This window comes from Erythrolamprus reginae, chromosome 7, assembly GCF_031021105.1.
Source record: "Erythrolamprus reginae isolate rEryReg1 chromosome 7, rEryReg1.hap1, whole genome shotgun sequence".
Classification (NCBI taxonomy): Eukaryota; Metazoa; Chordata; class Lepidosauria; order Squamata; family Dipsadidae; genus Erythrolamprus; species Erythrolamprus reginae.
In genome coordinates this window covers 68,802,295-68,824,480 of record NC_091956.1, presented here as the reverse complement: position 1 = coordinate 68,824,480, position 22,186 = coordinate 68,802,295, and the positions used below count along the sequence as shown (strand labels likewise).

Below are 22,186 nucleotides of genomic sequence, written 5' to 3'. Positions count from 1 at the left end.
GGCTCCTGCAACCAACGGTCATCTCCGAGAGCCGCTTTGCAGGGCCTAGAGTAGAGAGAGAAGTGCGTGTGTGAGGAGACAGCCGAGCACAGCGTGGCGCACACCCGCTTTCCCGTCTTCCAAGGCGCCTGCGCCGTCACAGTCCTTTCCGAGCTCGGGAGACTCCGGCGGGTTGCAGTGACATTGTCGGAAGGAGGGGGGGGGAGAGGGGGGAAGAAAAAGGGCGGAGACTTGGGAGGGTGGAGGCGGCGCCGAAGGGGAAGAGCGCGCGCCTTGCTTTGGAGCGAGCGAGCGGCAGCTGCAGCTGCGGGGCAGCAAGGTAACTTATAGCCAACGCGGCGCGTGAGGCGGCTGTGGCGCGTGAGGAGGTCCGTCGCTTTGGCGGGAGTCCCGCCATTTCCCGCCCCCGGGTTGTTGTTTTTTTTAAACCCCCGGCTACTTTTTTTCTCCCCCCTCGCCCCGTGCTTGCTGTGTGGAAAGGAAGCTCTTGCAAAGACTATAAATAGCTCCGGCTTACGGACGTTGTGTGTGTGTGTGACTGGGAAAGGCACGACTGGCTCACCGCTTTTTGACGTTTGGGCTGGAAGACAGAGAGGAACCGCCAGGTAAAAATAAAATAAAAAATAAAGTCAAATCAATGGAATTTTTTTTAAAAAAGCCGAGAGTTTTGCTTTATTTTGGCCCTTTTGCTCGAAAGGATATTTCTTTAATTTTTTCTTTACTGGTATCATGTCTATGACTATTATATCTAATGTTACATAGTAACATAGAAGTCTGACGGCAGAAAAAAGACCTCAGGGTCCATCTAGTCTGCCCTTATACTATTTTCTGTATTTTATCTTAGGATGGATCTATGTTTATCGAAATTCAGTTACTGTGGATTTACCAACCACGTCTGCTGGAAGTTTGTTCCAAGCATCTACTACCCTTTCAGTCAAATAATCTTTTCTCATGTTGCTTTTGACCTTTGTTTCTTCTTATTTTTTTTCTTGTTACTAGCATCATGTCTATGAATATTATTATGTCTTTACCTACCTCCAACGTGTAATTGACAAAACAAATAAATAAAAAGGACGCCCAAGGTGCGACTTTTGAACCAAAAAGGAGCGGCAAGCTGTTGCTTCCGTCGCCCGGGTGAGGGAGGAATCGTCTCCTGAGGCGAAGAAGAGCTTTCCAATCTTTTATTATTATTATTATTATAAATTTTATATGTCCCGACGTCGCTTCAGGATCCCCTTTCAAGTTTTTTCCCCCCTTCCTGTTTGCTAGTTTCGCCGGCAGCGAGGCGGGCGGCTGGAGTCTGGGCTGACGGGAGGGCCGAGGCGGCAGTTTTGAGCCCCCTCCCCGGTTCCTCATCCCCGAAATCGGTGGCCTCGGCTTGCGGAGACGTGGAGGGGGCTGCGTGGGTTCGCCGGGCGCGGTTTTCAGCCGGAGACAAGAAGGGGCGAAGCGGCGCGCGGGTGTCTCGGCTTAGTGGTTTCCAAAGCTGGTGCCGGTGGTGGGTGAATTATTATTTTTATTTATCTATTGAAATGCCTCAGATTTTGGGCCCCGGAGGTGGTGCCTCCTCTTATCTGCAGTTGCTCTTTGCAAGGCGGTCGTTTCCCCCCCCCCCCCCCTAAGCTGTCTCCTCATCCCTGAGAGGGAGGAGGAGGAGAAATTGAAGAGAGGGAGTTGAGCCTTGCCATCATCCTCTTTAATCCTACCGACTGCGTGGGGTTTTGGGGGGTTTTCTTGTCTTTTTTTTGGTCTCGGTACCTTTGCCCGAGAAAATGCGCCTGTGTTGGAAGGGAGAAGCCGCGCAGGTAAGCTGTGGCCGCGCAACTCTGGCGCTGGAACGAATTGAGCCTGAAAAACTCTCCAAAGAATGATCCTGAATGATCCTCCAAAGAATTGGATCCTGCTTTCCAATAAGGCAGGATGCTCCCCCTGTCAGTCCTTTGTAACTGCTTTATTATTGATTGATTGATTGGACTTTTATGCCGCCCTTCTCCAAGGACTCTGGCAACTTATAAAATATTATTAAGATGATGATGATGATGATGATGATGATGATGATGATGATGATGATGATAACAACACACGCAGCAGCAGTGACAACAATACTGCAGCTGCATTTCAGTTCTTTTGGGTATGCATGGGAAAAAGAAAGAACAGACTGATAATTCAGAAGTCTCCCCTTCTTGCTTGCTTGCTCCTCTTTGATTAAGAGGTTTGGAAAAGAATCTGGGAGAACTAGAGGTAGAAGAGATAACTAGATAAGAGCTAGAGATAAGATAAGAACTAGAGATAACTAAATAACTAGAGATATTTTCCTTCCTTCTGGAGAATCTTGTGCAAGGGATTCAGGAAACAGTCAATTACTTGGTGTGTACCTAATTTTTTACTAAAAAATCCCAGACAAAATCATCTAAAGGAAAACAAGATACATGTACCTTCTAACCACATGCATGCTGTCTTTCAGTTATTATTATTATTATTATTATTATTATTATTATTATTATTATTATTACTTAGATTTGTATGCCGCCCCTCTCCGAAGACTCGGGGCGGCTCACAACACGTAGAAACAAATCATAAATAATCTAACAATTTAAAATATTTAAAGATTTAAAAAGACCCCGTATACTAACAGACATACACACACGCATACCATATATAAATTAAACATGCCCAGGGGAAGATGTTTCAGTTCCCCCATGCCTGACAGCAAAGGTGGGTTTTAAGGAGTTTACGGAAGGCAGGAAGAGTAGGCGCAGTCCTAATCTCCGGGGGGAGTTGGTTCCAGAGGGCCGGTGCCGCCACAGAGAAGGCTCTTCCCCTGGGGCCCGCCAACCGACATTGTTTAGTTGACGGGACCCAGAGAAGGCCCACTCTGTGGGACCTAATCGGTCGCTGGGATTTGTGCGGCAGGAGGCGGTCTCGGAGATATTCTGGTCCAATGCCATGAAGGGCTTTAAAGGTCATAACCAACACTTTGAATTGTGACCGGAAACTGATCGGCAGCCAATGCAGACTGCGGAGTGATGAAGAAACATGGGCATACCTAGGTAAGCCCATGACTGCTCTCGCAGCTGTATTCTGCACGATCTGGAGTTTCCGAACACTTTTCAAAGGTAGCCCCATGTAGAGAGCATTACAGTAGTCGAACCTCGAGGTGATGAGGGCATGAGTGACTGTGAGCAATGAGTCCCGGTCCAGATAGGGCCGCAACTGGTGCACCAGGCGGACCTGGGCAAACGCCCCCCTCGCCACAGCTGAGAGATGTTTTTCTAATGTGAGCTGTGGATCGAGGAGGACGCCCAAGTTGCGGACCCTCTCCGAGGGGGTCAATAATTCCCCCCCCAGGGTAATGGGCGGACAGATGGGATTGTCCTTGGGAGGCAGAACCCACAGCCACTCCGTCTTATCCGGGTTGAGCTTGAGTCTGTTGACACCCATCCAGTTCTTCAGCTGATTGCTCTGGAAGGAAAGTTAGAGATGATACTTGATGTGTCATGCTCTAAAAGCTCCTTATCTCTCCCCCTAACTTACAAGGAAACATTCTGCATTCATTTAGACTGGTCCATAAAGACTTTTGTGGCCACATTTTTTTTTGGGGGGGGAAGTTATTAGGTGAACCTCCATTATACAGTGCCCTCTTTGAAAAGCACCCATACTTTTCTACTGGAATTGGACAGCATGATAATTGAATGAATAAAAAAACTGTTAATCGGGTAAAATATATGTTCTTAACTTTGCTAAGTATAGATTGCTAATGGCCAAATGTTGTATTGGGTAACAATCAGTATTAATAGCATTAAATGTCATGGTTTTATTCAGGAAATATGCTAGATGGTTAATTTAATAGTCTGCAGTATTTTTTTTTTGTGGTTTCCCTAGCTGAAAGCTGCTTCACTGTAGTCTCAAAGCTTCTCAACCATACTGGAAAAACTATTTTTAAAAATCATAATGATTGTGAGTAATATACATTTTCTTCAAAATAAATACAGTGGTCAATAAATTATTACTGAGTCCTGTCTTAAAATAAATTAGAATAATGAGCTCTTTGAAGTAGAAGCATGTCTGTGTTTGATCTGGACATTTTTGTACATGGGATGTTATATAACCATTCATAAATATTCATTTGTAAACAGGAAAAACCTTGAATTGGTTCAAATAGATGCACACAAACAGGCTTATTATTGGAGTGAATATCATCTAGTACTGGAGTCAAAGGAGGCATGACTCAGGGCATCAGATTAGTCATGCAGAAAAATATATATTAAAAATATTGGGTTTTTAAAAGGCCATGGAAAGCACACAGAACATGGTTTCTTGAATTCTTCTTAATCCCTTAATAACAGCTCTATAAGGTCATGGACCTGGGAAGGAGGAGGAGAGGCTTAGAATGAAGGCTTGCGAAACATTCTGAGCTGCTCCCAACTTCTCTTCCTCTACAGCAAATTCCTCAACATTGGCAATTTTAAGATGTGTGGACTTCAGTTCCCAGAATTCCCCAGCCAGTATTTTGAGAGTCCACATATCTTAAAGTTGCCCAACTTAAGAAATATTGTTCTATGAATACATTAGCATTTAGTTGACGGGACCTCTCCCCAGGGGGAGAGCCTTCTCTGTGGCGGCACCGACTCTCTGGAACCAACTCCCCCCGGAGATCAGAACTGCCCCTACTCTTCCTGCCTTCCGTAAACTCCTCAAAACCCAGCTTTGCCGTCAGGCATGGGGGAACTAAACATCTCCCCCTGGGCACATTTAATTTATACATGGTATGCCTGTGTGTGTGTCTGTTAGTATATGGGGTTTTTAAAAAAATCTTTAAATATTTTAATTAATTGAATTATTTATGATTTGTTTTACACTTGTTGTGAGCCGCCCCGAGTCTTCGGAGAGGGGCGGCATACAAATCCAAATAATAAATAAAAATAAAATAAATAAATAAATAAATAAATATTATTCTCCTTTGCAACCATCAGGATTCTGCCCATTTTCAAACTTAATCATTCTTTTGGTGCTTCTTCCCCCATTCTAAATTTGGCCCATTCTGTTTTGTTATAAAACAATCGCCATGCTAATAGGTAAAGTCCCAGCCTTTTTATTCTTTTACATTATCTATTGGGTTGGAAAGTATACAAGTACTCCTCAACTTATGACAACAATCAAGTCCAAAATTTCCATTGCTAAGCAAGTGAGTTTTTCCCCATTTTACAACCTTTTTGCCCTATTTATTAAGAGAATCACTGCAGTTGTTAAATGAACCGGATGATCGTTAAGCGAATCTGGCTTCTCCCACTGATTTAGCTTGTCAGAAACTGGCTGTGAAGGTTGCAAATGGTGGATCCCGCCGGCCTCCCCGCTCGCCCACCCCAGGTTTGGGAGTGCTGGCTTGGTTGCCCCCACACCCTTGTGTTTTGGTTTATGTTTTAAAATGAATCAGGCACGTGTGCTTGTGGAAGCAGCAAAGACTGATAAGAAGATGATGGGGGACCTGAGGGAATCCTGTGAGAAGGGCGAGGTGTGTATGAGCTGGCCAGTAGCTCTTGCCCTTCCCCCTGCAGATGCTGGAGCTTTTCTGGGGTGGCAGGGCTGTGCACAAGGAACACTGGGAGCCAGCTCAGGCGCATCAGGCAGCATTTGCTGACGGGGTGGCTGCCTGCTCCTCCTACTCGTTCCCTGACTCAGATCACCTGGCCGCAGGCATGGTGGGGGTCATGTAGGGACGTCGCACCTAATGTGGTTGACTTTGCACCTCTGCAATTAGAATAGAATTAGAATTAGAATAAATTAGAATAAATTCAAAAGATGAGCAATCAACCTGAAAACAAGGTCTATAAACATTGGAAAGAATTGGATACATTTAGGCAAACAATGCCGCTGGGCGGGACCCAGGGGAAGAGCCTTCTCTGTGGCGGCCCCGGCCCTCTGGAACCAAATCCCCCCAGAAATTAGAATTGCCCCCACCCTCCTTGCCTTTCGTAAGCTACTTAAAACCCACCTCTGCTGCCAGGCATGGGGGGAATTGAGATACTCTTTCCCCCTAGGCCTTTACAATTTTATGCATGGTATGTCTGTATGTATGTTTGGTTTTTATATTAATGGGTTTTTAATATTTTTAGTATTGGATTATTATTGTACACTGTTTTGTTATTGCTGTTAGCCGCCCCGAGTCTCCAGAGAGGGGCGGCATACAAATCCAACAAATAAATAAATTAAATAAATAAATAAATAAGACGATTTGAATGGCAAAAAAAGAAATGTGATAGCACTCTCAAATGACTGCCATAGAAATGAGACTGTTAGTTTTTCTACTGCAAGAGTGATAAGACTTAATTTAATTATACCAAGTTAGAAGACACCAGATTGTGCAGTGAGCATTAGAATAAATGTAGTAAGTCAGATGACTGAACTAATATGATGGGTAATGGATTTCTAATCCTCTGCCTTTTACCAGACAGATGTTAATAGTTACCTCTTGGGTATTCTTTAATTTGGAATTTGCTATGTGGAATAGAGAATAGATAGTACAGTGATACATTGTCTTACAAACTTAATTGGTTCTGGGACGAGGTTCTTAAGGTGAAAAGTTTGTAAGACGAAACAATGTTTCCCATAGGAATCAATGGAAAAGTGATTAATGCGTGCAAGCCCAAAATTCACCCCTTTTGCCAGCTGAAGCGCCCATTTTTGCGCTGCTGGGATTCCCCTGAAGTTCCCCTCCATAGGAAACCCCACCTCCAGACTTCTGGGTTTTTGCGATGCTGCAGGGGAATCCCAGCAGGGGAATCCCAGCATCGCAAAAACAAGCGCTTCGCTGGCAACGGAAGTCTGGAGGTGGGGTTTCCCATGGAGGGGAGCCTCAGGGGAATCCCAGCAGCGCAAAAATGGGTGCTTCGCTGGCAATGGGAGTCTGGAGGCGGGGCATCCCAGTGGTGGCAGTGGGTTTGTAAGGTGAAAATAGTTTGTAAGAAGAGGCAAAAAAATCTTAAACCCCGGGTTTGTATCTCGAAAAGTTTGTATGATGAGGCGTTTGTAAGATGAGGTATCACTGTATATTCCTCTCCATAATTTTTAAATTTTCAACTGAATTTAGAACAACATATATTAAATAGTCTATGGCCTGAACATTGACTCAATAAAAAAATTATTTGGTTCTGTTCTATTTCAAATAGTTATTAGTACAGTAGTAAAAGGAAATAGCTAGACATAGTTTAGTTGCTTCTGACCCTATTGGTCTTTAAAAAGGCTTTAAAAGATGGTTATGTCCCAAAGAGTTAAGATCATGATGTGCTCAGAAAGAATGTAGTAGTATGAGCCAGATCACATATTATTGATTACTACTATTACTGTTAATTGTTTTAATTTGATTGTCTTGTGTCTTGGGCCATTCAGAGTCAAGTTCAATTTTGTTCAATTTGGAGGCCCTATAACAGGGAGGGTGAACCTATGGCACGGGTGCCACAGGTGGCACTCAAAGCCATATCTGCTGGCACACAAGCCGTTGCCCTGGCGCAACTCCAACATGTATGTCTGTGCCAGGCAGCTGATTTTTGCCTTGCACAGAGGCTGGGGAGGGCATTTTTGGCTTCCAGAGAGCCTCCAGGGGGATGGGGGAATGCATTTTTATCCTACCCAAGCTCCAGGGAAGCCTTTGGAGCCTGGGAAGGGAGAAACACGAGTCTACTGGTCCCACCAGAAGTTGGGAAACAGGTTGTTTCCAGCCTCCTTAGGGCCTCTGGGGGGCGGGGGAAGGTGTTTTCACCAGGCGTTGAGTTATGGGTGTGGGCACTCGCACATGTCCTATAACATTTTTTTAAAAACAAACAATACCATGCAGTATTACACTTCTATTTCATACTTCTTCATTTTATTTTATGGTTATGAAAGTTTCCAAATGGAAAAAAAACGTTCTATATATTTATTGAAGAGGAAAACTCAATTGCTTACTTCTTTTACTAAGATTTCAGCCTAACAGAATAAAGCAAAATATAAAGGTTACTTCTGGGTAAATCAGAACTTATATAAGGTGTGTTTTACCTCATAAATTATGCAAATTAGATGAACATTGCTAATTTTCCATATTATATGAACAGACAGTAGAGGCACAGTTATTAAACAATAATTATAATTTTAGTGAGCTAAAGAGACTAATCATAAATAATTGAAAATAGGAAAATCTGTGGTTCTGGAGAGTTGTTGAAAACTTTCAGAATCTCTGTTTTTGCTGGTTATCGTTCAGGAATCTCTTCATAACTAGAGGTTCCTACTTCTGCTTTAAAAAATTATTAGCTGATGTTTGTTTGTTTTTAAAGCTTATTTCATTGTGATATTGTGGAGTGTTTTTAAGAATAATTAACATCAAATTAAAGACCAAATTCCTGAACCATATCTGAAAGGTCAGTATGAAAAAGTTGAAATGTAAGTCCAATAAAACTGCTTCCTTATAATTAAACTCAAAACTCAACCCTGATAAGACGGAGTGGCTGTGGGTTTTGCCTCCCAAGGACAATCCCATCTGTCCGTCCATTACCCCGGAGGGGAATTATTGACCCCCTCAGAGAGGGTCCACAACTTGGGTGTCCTCCTCAATCCACAGCTTACATTAGAGAACCATCTTTCAGCTGTGGCGAGAGGGGCATTTGCCTGGTGCACCAGTTGTGGCCCTACCTGGACCGGGACTCACTGCTCACAGTCACTCATTCCATCATCATCTCAAGGTTTGACTACTGTAATGCTCTCTACATGGGGCTACCTTTGAAGAGTGTTTGGAAACTTCAGATTGTGCAGAATGCAGCTGCGAGAGCAGTCATGGGCTTCACCAGGTGTGCCCATGTCACACCAACACTCCGCAGTCTGCATTGGTTGCTGATCGGTTTCCGGTCTCAATTCAAAGTGTTGATTATGACCTATAAATCCCTTAATGGCATCAGACCAGAATACCTCCGGGACCGCCTTCTGCCGCACGAATCCCAGCGACTGCTTAGGTCCCACAGAGTTGGCCTTCTCCGGGTCCCATCGACTAAACAATGTCGTCTGACGGAACCCAGGGAAGAGCCTTCTCTGTGGCGGCCCCGACCCTCTGGAATCAACTCCCCCGGAGATTAGGACTGCCCCCATCCTCCTTGCCTTTCCTAAACTTCTCAAAACCCACCTCTGTCATCAGGTGTGGAGAAATTGATTCCCATGGGCCGTTTCTGCTTTATACAGTATATGATCTGTATGAGAAGTATGGTTGTTTTTATATTAAGGGTTTTAAATTGTTTTAAGCATTGGATTTGTACTGTGAGCTGCTCTGAGTCCTCGGAGATGGGCGGCATACAAATCTAATAAATAATAATAATAACAATAACAACAATAATAATATTTAAATAAAATCAGCTATTAAAACCATTTAAATTAATTTGCTGTAATTTAATTTATAACAACTTAAAGCAATTGATAGGTGATTTGTTTAAGTTACCATAAGTCTACGGAAAGGGGCGGCATACAAATATAAATATTATTATTATTAATAATAATAATAATAATAATAATAAATAGTACTTTCCATTTTGTTATTTATTTCCATATTAAGATTTCATATAAAAAAGTGCTGTGGTACAACTTTTTACTCAATAAAAATATTTTTTTTATTACAATATAAAATATCAGGTTTAGTATGAAAAATCTCAGATATAAATCCAGTAAAATAAACAAATATTGCATTCTCTGATACACCCAAAATAATTATATTAAATAATTATCCATTTTGAATTTGAAATTATGACCATACTGGTAGTTTTCTAGAATGGTTTTTTAAATCATTGCCTATTTTCTAAATTAATTTTCTAAATTACAAAAAATCTGTTTATTTCAGTGACTTTGTAATTTTTGCTTTATTGATTGATTGATTTAATTAATTAATTAATTAATTAATTAATTAATAGACTTATATGCCGCCCCTCTCCCTGGACTCGGGCAGCTTACAACATTTCCATAAAAAATAAAAAATATGCCAATTCATAAAGGCCATCTCTTGCTATTTTGATTTTTTCCCCCCTAGCCAACCACAGCTGAAAATGTGTAATTCAATGTCAAACCTCAAATTAGGGAGGGAAGGGTTATTTTGTTGCTGGTCTTCCATATCAATGATACACAGTATACTTACAGAAACAATGTTCTGTTGCTAGTTACATTAATTTGCTATTTTTCTTCCTAATGGAAAGGAAAATCTTAAAAAAAAAGCCATTGCCCCTTCCTATCCTAATTATCATGTGCTGGTTAGATTTTAGAAATGGTGTATGAAATGTATGACTCAGACGGGATTAATTGCAGTACACTTCAATGATTTATTTTTATAGTCATTTTTATGAGAAAATCAAGAATTATCATGCCTTTAGCTTGGAGCGTCATGCTCCATAGATAGAGTATCTAAAGGGCTTTAATTGTAAGGATGCCTACAGCTTTTAATGAAAGATAACAGTGTGCATAAAATGTTGAGGTCAATGCACATTTTATCATAAATATAATTTTTTTGTAGATTTGGAAAGAATTAACATATTCTTCCCAGATATTTTTTGAATGTAACACTTCATAATACTCTAGGGCAGATAAGGGCTATGATGTTTGCTTTTGACCAGATATTTTATTCTTTTATATTTTAGTATTACAGATTTAATAAGTAGCATTAATTCTCTTACCCCGACTTTGGTATTTTTCTTTGCTTTTAGAAAATGGTATTTCATTTTCTTTTAGAAAAAAGAAAGGATTGAATTTTTGTGATATTATTTTATTTTTTATAATAATTTTATATCTTTTGTCTGTATAGCTACCAAAATTGAATATAGGATATCATAAATCATAAAATAATAGCAATGTCATAAAAATATAATATCACTAACAGTAAAAATAACAATGAAGATGTTAAAAGCATTTTAAGAGGCCAGAAGCAAAAGTCTGAGCCTTAATACTTTTTCTATAGCCAAAACTTTGGGGCCATCGTAACTTTTTTTCTCAGGCATCTGATTATATTTCACTTGATTTTATTTATTAATTCAATTTATGTGCCTGCCCATCATTATTGAAGAACACAATAAAAACAATAAAATATAACAAAATTATAGATAACATGAAGGAAAAAACAACACAGCAGTTAATATAACCATGAAAATAGACTTACTGAAACCTTTAAGCTGGAGAGCTTTGTGGCAATACCTTGTCTTCAGAGCCTTTTGAAAACCTCACATGGTTGGGTAGGCTCTAATATAGTGATGGCGAACCTATGGCATGGGTGCCACAGTTGGCATGCGGAGCCATATCTGCTGGCACACAAGCAGTTTACAGTATTTATCTATTTATTTATTGGATTTGCATGCCGCCCCTCTCGGGAGACTCGGGGCAGCTAACAGCAACAATAAAACAGTGTACAATAGTAATCCAATACTAAAAAACTATTAAAAAACCCATTAATATAGAAACCAAACATACATACATACATGCATACATACATACATACATACATACATACATACATACATACATACATACATACCATGCATAGAATTGTAAAGGCCTAGGGGGAAAGAAGATCTCAATTCCCCCATGCCTGACAGCAGAGGTGGGTTTTAAGTAGCTTACGAAAGGCAAGGAGAGTGGGGGCAATTCTAATCTCTGGGGGGAGTTGGTTCCAGAGGGCCGGGGCCGCCACAGAGAAGGCTCTTCCCCTGGGTCCCGCCAAGCGACATTGTTTAGTTGACGGGACCCGGAGAAGACCCACTCTGTGGGATCTAATTGGTCGCTGGGATTCGTGCGGCAGAAGGCGGTCCCTGAGATAATCCAGGGAAGCCTTTGGATCCTGGGGAGGGTAAAACATGAGCCTACTGGGCCCACTAGAAGTTGGGAAACAGGCCATTTCCAGCCTCCAGGGGGCCTTCAGGTTGCAGGGAAAGCTGTTTTGGCCCTCCCCAAGTATTGAATTATGAGTGTGGGCATTTGTGCATACATGACAGCACGGGCCCACACTGTTTCGGCACCCAAGGAAAAAAAGGTTCACCATCACTGCTCTAAAGTGTGGAGGAATAAGATTCCAGATGGCAGGTGCCATGACAGAAAAGCATTCCTCCAGATGACCAGATCACGGATGAAGCCAGCTTCATTATAAACTTGACCTGGTGTTCAGTAGCAGCAGCCCAAAGTCCAGGTCCTGAAAGAATTGCTGACTGGGTTCAGTGTTGATGCCAATTGAGTGGAATATGCCAGTGGAATAAAATTTCCAATCAATAACTCAATTTCATAATGAAACAGATTTTTAGATACACAGATATTAAAAGCAAAATCCTAAATTAAGTCTTAAACAATTAGCAATCATTGGACTTTCACTACTGAGATTATATAATCTCAGTTTTGTGCTCTGAAAGACTGCTGCATTTTTCACCAGTTGAAATTCTCGTGGTTGCAGTAATCTAAACATGGGTTGCTGCAATACAACACTTTTATCTTAATAAAAAAGGAGCAACTAGAGAAGACAGTTATCCAGGAAGATATTATTTAACCACAACTTCAAAAAATAAAATTCAGAAGGGAAGAAGAGAAAAACGTACTACCCTTCCTGGATAGCTTCATCAATTACAGGAAATGCTGGCAAATTAGAAATACAAGTTTGTTGAAAAACACCCACACTAATCAAGTGCTCCACTACCAAATTAACAACCCCATTTCTCTCAAGATGTGTAAGGACATTATTCAAACAAGCACAAGTGCACCGCAACAGTCCAGAAGACCACAAAAAGAAAACAGACTGCCCATACAGCATTTTCCATCGATATGGAACCTTTTTCCAAACAACTTTATCAAAAAGTGCCTCATCACTTAGCCCACTATAATGCAACCAATGCAAGTTATGAAAAGGCTAACACTCCTCAAACATCTCAGAAAGTCAACAATTACAGCCATATGGCATAATTGTAGCACAAACCAACCAAAGGCCCTATTTGGACCGGGAGTCACTGCTCATAGTCACTCATGCCCTCATCACCTCGAAGCTCGACTACTGTAACACTCTCTACATGGGGCTACCTTTGAAAAGGCTTTGTATTTTGTACCTTTGGCTATCTAAATAGAAAGAAAAAAGAAAGAAAGGAAGAAAAAATGCTTTACACTCACGTAGCCAGTTCAGTTACCAGAAACAGTGGCCTGGTGCACCAGTTGCGACCCTATTTGGACCGGGAGTCACTGCTCACAATCACTCATGCCCTCATCACCTCGAGGCTCGACTACTGTAATGCTCTCTACATGGGGCTACCTTTGAAAAGTGTTCGGAAACTTCAGATCGTGCAGAATGCAGCTGCGAGAGCAATCATGGGCTTTCCCAAATATGCCCATGTTACACCAACACTCCGCAGTCTGCCCTGGTTGCCGATCAGTTTCCGGTCACAATTCAAAGTGTTGGTTATTACCTATAAAGCCCTCCATGGCACCGGACCAGATTATTTCAGGGACCGCTTTCTGCTGCACGAATCCCAGCGACCAGTTAGGTCCCACAGAGTGGGTCTTCTCCGGGTCCCGTCAACTAAACAATGTCGCTTGGCGGGACCCAGGGGAAGAGCCTTCTCTGTGGTGGCCCCGACCCTCTGGAACCAACTCCCCCCAGAGATTAGAATTTCCCCCACCCTCCTTGCCTTTTGTAAGCTGCTTAAAACCCACCTCTGCCGCCAGGCATGGGGGAATTGAGATACTCTTTCCCCTAGGCCTCTACAATTTTATGCATGGTATATCTGTATGTATGTTTGGTTTTTATAATAATGGGTTTTTAACTGTTTTTAGTATTGGATTATTATTATATGCTGTTTTATTACTGTTAGCCGCCCCGAGTCTGCGGAGAGGGGCAGCATATAAATCCAATAAATAATAATAATAATAACAATAATAATAATAATAATAATAATAATAATATCATAAGTAAGCCAAAAGTAGATTCAGAAGACAAAGAGCATGTAAATATGTAACAAACTATAACAGCCACTGACAGACAAGCAGATTATTAGAATAATGCATTCATGAACACAAACTAACAGTCGAAAGACACAATGAAAACTATAATTTCAACTAAGACTGCGAGCATCAAGATCAAGCAAAGCTGGCACTCTGACAAATTGGCCATTAACGAGCACAGTTTATCTGTTGAAACAACCTCTACATACCATTCAAAAGAAACAATAAAAAAGCTGAAAAGGAATAAAAAAGACCAGAACATGTCTTCATTAGTAATCAATTCCCAGATAACTGAGGATTAACACCAAGATTAACACTAGATAAAGAAATAGGAAACAATACCCTAATCAATAAACGATTGCCACAAATAATCAGTGAAGCAGTAAACAGCTTGAACAAGTACTACAGATAGTCCTTGACTTACAACCAGTCACTTAACAACCATTCAAAGCTATGATGGACTCCCAAAAGGTATTTATGATCTAGTTCTGACAGCAGGGCTGCCCACTAAAGTGACTGCATAATAACTGGTCCACATTTACAGCCATTTTCAGTAGCCTGCAATCACATGATTATGATTTACTATGTTTTTGCTGTGTTACTTTTGTTTTCTGGAAAAAACAACATGTAATAGCAACAGCACCTAGACCAATGATGGCAAACCTTTTTTTGCTTGGGTGTCAAAAGGGTCCGCACATGTGCGTTCTCACACCCATGACTGAATGCCCTCCTCCATGTATACATGCACAACTCCCCCATGCTGCTCCATCAGCATGTGCGCAGGCCTCACTGAAGGCTCTGGACTTCTGTTTGGCCTGTTGGGCCATTTTTTGTCATCCCTAGGCTTCAAGAAAGCCTCCGGAGCCTGTGGATTGTGAAAAACATCTCAACTGGAAGTTCATTTCCTAACTTCCTGCAGGCCTATTGGGCTGTTTTTTGACATTGGTCTGCTATTGGTCCATCAACCACCCCAGTGTAATAATCCCTCATTAGGGCAAGCTTGGGGCCATAGCAGAGAAGGCTCTTCTCCTGAAGCGTGTTAGCTGGAATTATCTGATCAGTGGGATCTGCAACATGTCTCTTTGCTGTCATAAGTGGAGGGGAGGGGACCAGTCCCATTGGGGTGGGCTTTAAATTGCACCCAGAAGCAAACTGGCAGTCAGTGTAGTTTGAAGAGCAGCAGTGTAATATGGCTAGAGGCCCCAAGATTTCCCCCCCAATGCTGCAGTCTGCACTAGTTTTAGCTTTTGAATACTCCTTATGGGTAGTCCCTTGTAGAGCTTATTAAGGGAAGCAATTGGTGTTTCTTCTTCCCATTAGCAGATGACACTAGATCCAAATGCAGAAAAATGCAGTCAATACAACTTACCAATTGCTTATGTAAACTCATTCATTAAAGCTGTTAGAAACAGCTTCAGTAGGTAGCCTTGTTATTGAGACAGAAAAGAGTCCATCTGTTGGGGCAAAAGATTGTATGCTTTTCTGCTAATTGAAGGGATGGGAGATTACACATTAACATTGCCATGAAGAACAGGGAATGAAACAAGTAATCCACATTTATTGCAGTGCAAATATTTATTTACATTCTAATGTGGAAGGTTTTTCTTTCATCTGAAGATGTGCTCTCATATTGAACAATAAGTCGAATGACATGAGAGATTTGTACTTGGTGTGAATATTAGTAGAGAATCAATAGGTTCCGCCTCCCAATATACCAGTTTTCAAATAGGTGGACCATTACCAGGAGAAGAACTTTTTGGCTGAAAGCCCCAGCTTTTTGCTATACAGTGGTACCTCTACTTAAGAACTTAATTCGTTCCGTGACCAGGTTCTTAAGTAGAAAAATTTGTAAGTAGAAGCAATTTTTCCCATAGGAATCAATGTAAAAGCAAATAATGCATGCAAACCCATTAGGAAAGAAATAAAAGCTCGGAATTTGGGTGGGAGGAGGAGGAGGAAGAAGAAGAGGAGGAAGACAGTCGCTGCTAAAGGAAGAAGGTGAAGTGAGGGGAATGAAAAAAATCCAAAACTTTAAGGCTTAAAAAAAAAGAGGGACTCAGAGACGGTGAGGAGGATCACGTGCCTCCCATACACCCAGCACGAGGCTGCCTCCCATACACTGCCCCAGAGAGAGAGACCCAGGGAGAATGGCAGGAAACTGGCCGGGCCTTTGCGTGCTCAAATTTCCTGGGAAATTTTTCTGGGCTCAGGTTCTTAAGTAGAAAATGGTTCTTAAGAAAAGGCAAAAAAATCTTGAACACCTGGTTCTTATGTAGAAAAGTTCTTAAGTAAAGGCATTCTTAGGTAGACCTACCACTGTATTATCTGGTTATCTCTGTTAGATTTTAATCCTAATATATTTTAGTGGGAGGAAATTGATGTTATAGTTGACAATGCATAGGTAGTCATGCTTGTATCTTGTAAAAAATGTGTAAGTAAATCCTCCCTGTAATATCCGAGTCTTTGGAGAGGGGCGGCATACAAATCTAATATACAATGATACCTTGTCTTACAAACTTAATTGGTCCTAGGATGAGGTTCTTAAGGTGAAAAGTTTGTAAGATGAAACAATGTTTCCCATAGGAGTCAATGGAAAAGCGATTAATGCGTACAAACCCAAAATTCTCCCCTTTTGCCAGCCGAAGAGCCCGTTTTTGCGCTGCTGGGATTCCCCTGAGGTTCCCCTCCATAGGAAACCCCGCCTCCGGACTTCCGTGCTTTTGTGATGCTGCAGGGGAATCCCAGCAGGGGAATTCCAGCATCGCAAAAATGAGCACTTTGCTGGCAACGGAAGTCCGAAGGTGGGGTTTCCCAGCGAAGGGAGCATCAGTGAAATTGCAGCATTGCAAAAACACTGAAGTCCTTGAAACCCCACCTCTGGACCTCTGTATTTTTGCAATTTCACTGAGGCTCCCCTCACTGGGAAACCCCACCTCCGGACTTCCGTTGCCAGCAAAGCGCTCATTTTTGTGCTACTGGGATTCCCCTGCAGCATTAGAAAAACATGGAGTCCAGAGGTGGGGAGTCCATGGAGGGGAGCCTCAGGGGAATCCCAGCAGCGCAAAAACGGGCGCTTCGCTGGCAACGGAAGTCCGGAAGTGGGGCATCCCAGCGGCGGTATTGGGTTTGTAAGGTGAAAATAGTTTGTAAGAAGAGGCAAAAAAATCTTAAACCCCGAGTTTGTATCTCGAAAAGTTTTTAAGACGAGGTATCACTGTATTATTATTATTATTATTATTATTATTATTATTATTATTATTATTATCAACTGATCTCTCAAGTTTATGTTGTAAAGTCTTTCTGAAGCAGTTTAATTGTAACAGATATAACACTGACATGGTGTCAAGTTTTCGGAGATACAGATTTGATTGCTTGATGGTTTGTAGCTTGGCATGCTGTATTTATTTTTTTTCTTTTAGTCTAACATGAAGAATAATAAGAGATGTAAGATAGCGGCTAAGGTAGTGAACTGTAGAGTCCTAGATTCTAATTATTTTTTTCTGAAAAATAATTGTACTTGGTCGTCTAGCCAGATGTGATAGTGAAATACCAATTCTGTTCTACTCTTTTTACTGCATTAGTCCCAGCAGTTATGGAACACAAGACTGAAATTGTCGGAAGCATTGTTAGATATTTTACTTTGGATACTTTATTCCTGCTTTTAAATTATATAGATTTTTCTGTTTGAGCATTAAATTTCATTTACTTTGCAATTATCTTATAGAATGTTTCCTTCTTCTTTACACAATTTTGTGATGAAAGGTAACATTAAAATTCCTATAATTAACATTTTAAAATAATGTCAAGATAATATTTCTGCAATAAAATGAGTTGTTTATTTTTTATCAGAGCAGTTGCATTGTAATTGAAACTGTAATTTGTTTAAAGGAAAGCAATGGTGATGTACTTTGGTCACTTCCTGAGTAGATTATTGCAATTCACTCTACACGAGACTGTCCTCAAAGAACATCTGGAAGCTTCAGTTGGTACAGAAAATAGTAGCAAGAGCAATTATGGGCATATCGTGGTAAATCTATGTTATAGCCTTGCCTTGTGAGCTGCGTCGGCTTCCAGTAGGTTTATAAAAGCAACTGGAAAGGCTGCTTGTTCTCCCCATCAAATTTGGAAGAAAGTGGACCTTATGGATCCTGTCAATTAAAGATTGTCACCTGGAAGGACCCAAGAAGTTGCCTGCTGTTCATTCAAACTAAAATTAGATTGAGGCTTACTCTGTGACTTCCTCAAAGCCTTTAAGACCTGGATCAAGAGATAGTTAAGCTACTAAATTGTATGAATTTGCTGTTATCATACAGTGATACCTTGTCTTACAAACTGAATGGGTTCTGGTACAAGGTTCTTAAGGTGAAAAGTTTGTAAGGCGAAACAATGTTTTCCATAGGAATCAGTGGAAAAGCGATTAATGCGTGCAAGCCCAAAACTCACCCCTTTTGCCAGCCGAAGCGCCCGTTTTTGCGCTGCTGGGATTCCCCTGAGGCTCCCCTCCCTGGGAAACCCCACCTCTGGACTTCTGTGTTTTTGAGATGCTGCGATTTAACTGAGGCTCCCCTCGCTGGGAAACCCCACCTCTGGACTTCCATTGCCAGTGAAGCGCCCATTTTTGTGCTGCTGGGATTCCCCTGCAGCATCGCAAAAATACAGAAGTCCAGAGGTGGGGTTTCCCATGGAGGGAAGCCTCAGGGGAATCCTAGCAGCGCAAAAATGGGTGCTTCGGTGGCAATGGAAGTCCAGAGGCAGGGCATCCCAGCGGCGGCAGTGGGTTTGTAAGGTGAAAATAGTTTGTAAGAAGAGGCAAAAAAATCTTAAACCCCGGGTTTGTATCTTGAAAAGTTTGTATGACGAGGCATTTGTAAGACAAGGTATCACTGTATATATCTGTGGATATAGGGAGTTTTGGGCTCAGTGAAGGTTGACTTATTTCAGGCTGGATTTGATTTAAATCATGATTTAAATTACTAGTAAAAAGGGCTTGATTTAAATCATAATTTTTAAAGAGCAACTGTCATCTCTGTCCTGCAGTGGCTCCTCCTCTGACCCACTGTTGACTCACCAACAGTCCCAATATTGCAGAATATACAGCCTCATGCTTAGGGATGGGTTCTAACTTACCTGCTGTCGGTTTGCTTCCTCCCATGCTGCGTAGCTGCATCTCATGAGTGCGTGCATGCGCAGTGCAATCCCCCCCCCCCCAAAGAAGCCATGCACAGTGCCGGAAACTCAGAAGGAAATTCAATTGGCACTGACCGAACTGGTTCCGTGACATCATCGTGACATCACCAGTGGTTTGCTACAGGTTCGGGCGAATCAGTCTGAACTGGGAGGAATCCACCTCTGCTCATGCTACATAACTAAGCTCCAATTCATGCTGAATAAACAAATTATTAATGTATCTCAAATAGAAAACTATCTTTAGATTTTTACTCCAAAAGCATTTTATTAAAATAAATTTAATAAAAATAAAACATTGATTTAAATTTAAAAAATGGATTTAAATTTTTTTTAAAATCTGATTTTTTTTTATTTTTAAAAAAATCATAGAATTTTATCCACCCTGGCTTATTCACAGGGGCACATTTTTCATAGTAATTTGGTTAAGAAATTGAGGGTGGCTTATTTGCAGATGGGCTTATGTGTGAATATAATGTATACCATTATTAGGTTCTCCTTAGTGGCCGTCTTTTTCATTTTCTTTCTTTCATTTTTATGATATTGCGTTATTTATTAATATATTGACGTTTTTATTAGGTTAGTTAATCAGAGTTGCTTTATGAATTGGGTGGCTGTTATATATACAATAAAACAAACATACACTTTGAGGATTGATTAAGTGCCCATAATATTAAATAAACATAAAGTAGAAATTCTTTACCGTTTTTCTTTTCACAGTTTGAAATGTTATTAACCCTTCAGTCCCACTCTAATTTGATAAGGAAAGATGTAGAAATTGCAACCTAGACTACAAACAATTGTTTCAAATGAAATGAAATCACGTTTAAACAAATGGGCAAATCATTAACAGCCTTTTAAATTGCCTTTTAAAAATATTTAACAGTGGGCAAGGTGGGGATGTAATTGTTATCACCAAAGGAGAAGCAAATATAATTTCTTTATTTCAAAAATTTAATTTAATTTAATTTAATTAATTTGATTTATATGCCACCCAATCCCAATGGGACTCAGTGCGGCCTGCAACAGTAAATAGTACATACAATAAACAAAGTCAAATAATTAATAATAAAAATAGTAAAACCCACAATAAACCCTAATGAAGTATCCAGGTTCATTATTGTCCAAGGATTGGGAGATATTTTTCCTTTGTGGAAGTATACTAAGCATTAAGAAACTTATCATATCTATTTCCTTTACTCTCAAGCTAAAATTGATTAGAAATTGCAGGGGTGTTTAACTGATGGCCCATGGACCAGATGTGTCACCCACAGGCCACGCCCACCCCAGCTCCATGTGATACGCTGAGTTTGACACACATGTTCTAGAGTTACAAGTTAGGGATACTAGTTGTCTGTCCCTTTAAGGATTCTTTGTCAGGAAATATTTTTGTAGAATATCATTAAATACGTATTAGATACTAGCTGTATTACTAGACACATATATCATGAATAATTGAGTAAAGATTACATTTCGTCATGAATACTTAGTAAATGGAATAAAATTGTTATAATTTTACCTAGCAATTATAGTATGTACCACATAATTCTGTCTCTAATTCTAATTATGAAGTGTAAGCTTCACTTTAGCAATAAAATGCTTTAAGTTGTCAATAGAATAAAAAGAGGTAATACAGGTAGTCCCCGACTTACGACGTCGATCTGTCCCTGCGGTGGATCGTAAACCGAATTTCGGTGTAAGTCGGGATCTTCCTCCATTTCGCTCTAACGCTGTCTCTCCTGATTCCCCCCCAAGCCTGTAGCATGGCCAGCTACTCTAAAGCTCAATTTGAGCTTTGAATATGCAAATTTGAAGGGCCTTGCTGCCCCCAGGTCGCCACATTATGACATCACCGAGGCAACTAAAAAAATTGCCTATTCGCTAAAGCGCTTCATTCGCGCCTTCTTCCAACCCCTGCGGTTCAGAAAGCACCAGCGGTGAGAGCAAACCAAGCGAGCGCAGCATAGCAGGAGGAGGGGGCCGGTTTCGTGTCGTAACCAGGAAACATTGTAAGTTGGGGAGGGTGTAACCCGGGGATTACCTGTACTTCTTTTCTTTTGTGAATGATTCAATCTGAGCCTCAGCTTCATGGATCAGATTCAAAGCTATGTTGGAAAATATAAGAAAGAGAAAATCCTGTTATAGTATCCAAAGTCCACTGGTGGCAGTACACAGGTGTTCCTTGACTTGCAACAGATCATTTAGTGACCATTCAAAGTTAGAACGGCACTGAAAAAAGTGACATGACCATTTTTCACACTTACGGCCATCCAAATTCAGATGCTTGGCAACTGATTCACAGTTACGATGGTTGCAGAATCCTGGGGCTTTTGCAGCCTTCTGATAATCAAAGTCAGTGACCAAGATATCTCTTAACAATCGTATTACTTACTTAACAATCGCAATTATTCACTTAACAACAGTGGCATGAAAAATCGTAAAATGGGCAAAACTCACTTATCAAATGTTTCACTTAGCAACATAAATTTTGGGCCCAATTGTGGCCATAAGTTGACGACTACCTGTAATCAAAACCTTGCTGCTATATTAAACATGTTATTATCTGTTCTGCTCTTTAAAAAACTGTACACTAGATGGCAATATACAGTACTAACAATTTTATATAATTTCAGTTGTTGGAAACACACACACACACACACACACAACTTTTCAAATAATGAAAATATATCTGAATAGACAAATGTAAGGGTAAATTGATGTAAATGAGAACTGTGACAGAGTTTCACTCTGCCTCTTTCTTGACTTAAATGACATTTTCTTATTTTGCATGCATTGTTGTCACAGATAGGTGAAATAACTAAAATAACAAGTTTAGATAAAAATGCATTGCAGCAATAAATAACAATAGAATACTTCCTACTTTTTATGTAATTCAAGAGATATTGTAATAGGCAGTTTCACCACAAAATCCATGCAGTAAGAATAATTAATCAGTAAGTTAAAATCTGTAGGCTACTTCTCTCTTTCTCTATATTTGACCATTTGATTTTCAAATGTGTTAGGTAGGTAGGATTAGTTC

At 40.7% G+C, this 22,186-nt stretch overlaps 1 protein-coding gene across 4 annotated transcripts in view; it reads left to right on the top strand.

Annotated features, from left to right (window-relative positions):
* The first annotated feature begins 237 nt into the window (after window positions 1-237).
* INPP4B (inositol polyphosphate-4-phosphatase type II B) overlaps window positions 238-22,186 on the top strand; it is a 270,218-nt gene continuing 248,269 nt past the window's right edge. For 2 of the 4 annotated variants that reach the window (XM_070757759.1, XM_070757756.1), the window contains exon 1: window positions 238-319. The gene's annotated coding sequence lies outside the window, so the exon portion shown is untranslated. Of the gene's footprint in view, window positions 606-22,186 lie in introns of all 4 variants that reach the window. The other 2 variants (XM_070757758.1, XM_070757757.1) reach the window with 2 other exon arrangements.